Source organism: Heterodontus francisci, unplaced genomic scaffold (genome assembly GCF_036365525.1).
Source record: "Heterodontus francisci isolate sHetFra1 unplaced genomic scaffold, sHetFra1.hap1 HAP1_SCAFFOLD_43, whole genome shotgun sequence".
Lineage (NCBI taxonomy): Eukaryota > Metazoa > Chordata > Chondrichthyes > Heterodontiformes > Heterodontidae > Heterodontus > Heterodontus francisci.
The window spans coordinates 8202167-8205039 of record NW_027141852.1 but is presented as its reverse complement, the minus strand read 5'-3'; the positions used below and the strand labels follow the sequence as shown (position 1 = coordinate 8205039).

The 2873-nt window shown below is 41.4% G+C and overlaps 1 non-coding gene across 1 annotated transcript; it reads right to left on the bottom strand.

Annotated features, from left to right (window-relative positions):
* Positions 1-73, bottom strand: trnaf-gaa (transfer RNA phenylalanine (anticodon GAA)). The gene has a single exon. It is a non-coding gene; the product is annotated as a tRNA-Phe (tRNA).
* Positions 74-2873: the final 2800 nt, after the last annotated feature.

The following is a 2873-nucleotide window of genomic DNA, read 5'->3' as shown; positions in this document are numbered from 1 at the left end:
TGCTGAAACCCGGGATTGAACCAGGGACATTTAGATCTTCAGTCTAACGCTCTCCCAACTGAGCTATTTCAGCCGTACATTAACAACGGCTTGGTGTCCTTGTTTTGGAAGAAAATACATACATTCAAGTTTTCCAAAAAATTAAAGAACACAACATGTGAGTAATATTCCCCATTGCTTTCTCAGTACTGACGGATTGTGAAGCGGGAGACAGCCAGAAGTGCCAATGAGCCGCACAGACCCTGAGCTGAGAATGAAATGAGATCAAATTCAATCTTTCATAGCGAGATGCTGCAGAGAGGTAAGAGTCCTGAATCAAAGCGAGATTTGCTCATTTCAAACACTCCCTGTACTCTCTGCTCATGAAGCCTTACAAAAGGGAAAAACAGAATGGCACTCAAACTCACAACCCTGCCATTAAAAGTCTCATATTCGACTGACAGAACTGTCACTTCTACTCGGTCTCTTATTGGATGGATGCAACTCCAACGCAGGGGTGGCATTCAAATCCTCCCATGGGTCCACATGTCAGACAGAATTCCATGTTGTAGACTCAAGCAAAGGAAATCTGCTCACTTCCAAAACTATCAGCGAATTGAAGCTGATTACAATCAACATCATCAGAGGTCAGAACTACCTGGTGAAAGAAGACACTCTGAAGAAGGATCCACAATTATTCAAAGGCATCGACAAAGTGAAAAACAAGAAAATCGATGACTCAATGCAAGCCAAACAACAGAAACACTGAAGAATTCCATTCCATTCCAGTCCAGAACCCAGTCCTTTTGTTTTTGGAGTCAGGTCACAATTACAGCAACAACTTTATATTCCCACTTGGCTATCTGTACATTTAGTTAATTGCAATTTTGTCGACAAGCTCTTTGAATCCAGTTGTCTGGTCCTCAAGCGAGCTCCGTATGGAAGTCAATTCCACCTTCTGCAAGGTTGAAACCATAGATAACCTTAATCTAAAAATGCCAGCAGACCAGGGCTCGTCCGGCACTTGAACCCAGGATCTCTCACATGTTAATTAACCATACTCCCAAAGCGAGAATCATACCCCTAGACCAACGAGCCACTGACAGGTCAGGCTTTATTAGCTGCTGTGGAATTTCACTGGAACCCCCCAGCCAATCATCCATTTTTTTTCAGATCAAAGCAACATCCTGCAAATGCTGAAATAAAAACAGAAAGTGCTGGAAATGTTCAGCAGCTCTGGCAGCATCTGTGCTGTGAGAAACACAGTTAACGTTTCAGGGCACTCACCTTTTGTTTCAGCCATCCTTTCAGACTGCTTCTGTCCATCCAATCTCACTTTCTATTCTATCCACATTCTAACCATTCACTACGTTACTACATTTTTCATGAATTCCTCATTTCTTTTATTAATGACAATTTTGTATTTCTGGCCTTTGCTTCAGACACCACCACAAGTGGAATCATGTTTCCATTTACCCAATCAAACCACTTCGCTGTCTCCTCACATTGCAATGTTTCTTTAACCCTGACAGACTGTGGAGTTTCTGCTGCTTGATTGCAGTTCTTGCTTCCCGCCAGTAGATGTCACCTCACTCCAATACAGTGAAGTTTACAAATCTGAGAGAGACACAACAGGAAATAATTGTTCACATTATAGTGAATGTGTGGGATTTAGAAATACTAGGAGTGGAGACGAGTTATTATTGCACTCTGCTATTACATCTTTTATAATGGACTCCAGCATTTTCCCCACGACTGATGTCAGGCTAACCGGTATATAATTCGCTGTTTTCTTTCTGCCTCTTTTTTTAAATAGTGGAGTTACCTTAACTACCGTCCAATCCATTGGAACTGTTCCAGAGTCGATAGAATTTTGAAAAAAGACCAGAAATGCATCTGCTATTTCAAGGGCCACTTCCTTAAGTACTCTGGGATGTAGATTATCAGGCCCTGGGGATTTATCGGCCTTCAATCCCATCAATTTCCCAAACATTCCCTACTAATACAGTTTTCATACAGTTCCTCCTTCTCATTAGACCCAATGTTCCCCAACATTTCTGGGAGGTAATTTGTATCGTCCTTTGTGAAGACAGAACCAAAGTATGTATTTAATTGGTCTGCCATTTCTTTGTTCCCCATTATAAATTCCCCCTTTTCTGACTGTAAGGGACCCACATTTGTCTTCACTAAACTTTTTCTGTACACATATCTATAGAAGCTTTTACAGTCAGTTTTTATGTTCTCTGCTAGCTTACTCTCATACTCTATTTCCCCCTTCTTAATCAATCCTTTTGTCCTCCTCTGCTAAATTCCAAACTGCTCACAATCTTCAGGTTTGCTGCTTGTTCTGACCATTTTATATTTCTCCTCCTTGGATCTAATACTTTCCTTAATTTCTTTTGTCAGCCACAGTTGAGCCACCCTCCCTGTTTTACTTTTGCACAGACAGGAATGAACAATTGTTGTAATTCATCCATGCGCTCTTTAAATGCTAGCCATTGCCTATCCACTGTCAACCATTTAAGTAACGTTCCCCAATCTATCATCTCCAACTCCCGCCTCATACCTTCATAGTTTCCTTTGTTTAGATTCAGGACCCTAGTCTCGGAATCAACTCTCTCACTCTCCATCTTAATGAAGAATTTTATCATATTATGGGCGCACTTCCCCAAGGGACCCCACACAACAAGATTGTTAACTAATCCTTTCTCATTACACAATACCCAGTCCAGGATGGCCTGTTCTCTAGAGGTGTTATACACCTCTATCAATTCTCCACTCAATCTCCTTTGATATAGGCAGAATAATCCTAGCTTTTCCAACCTAACCTTGTAACTAAAATCTCCCATCCCTGGATCCATTCTGGTAAATCGCCTCTGCATCCTCTCAAGGAC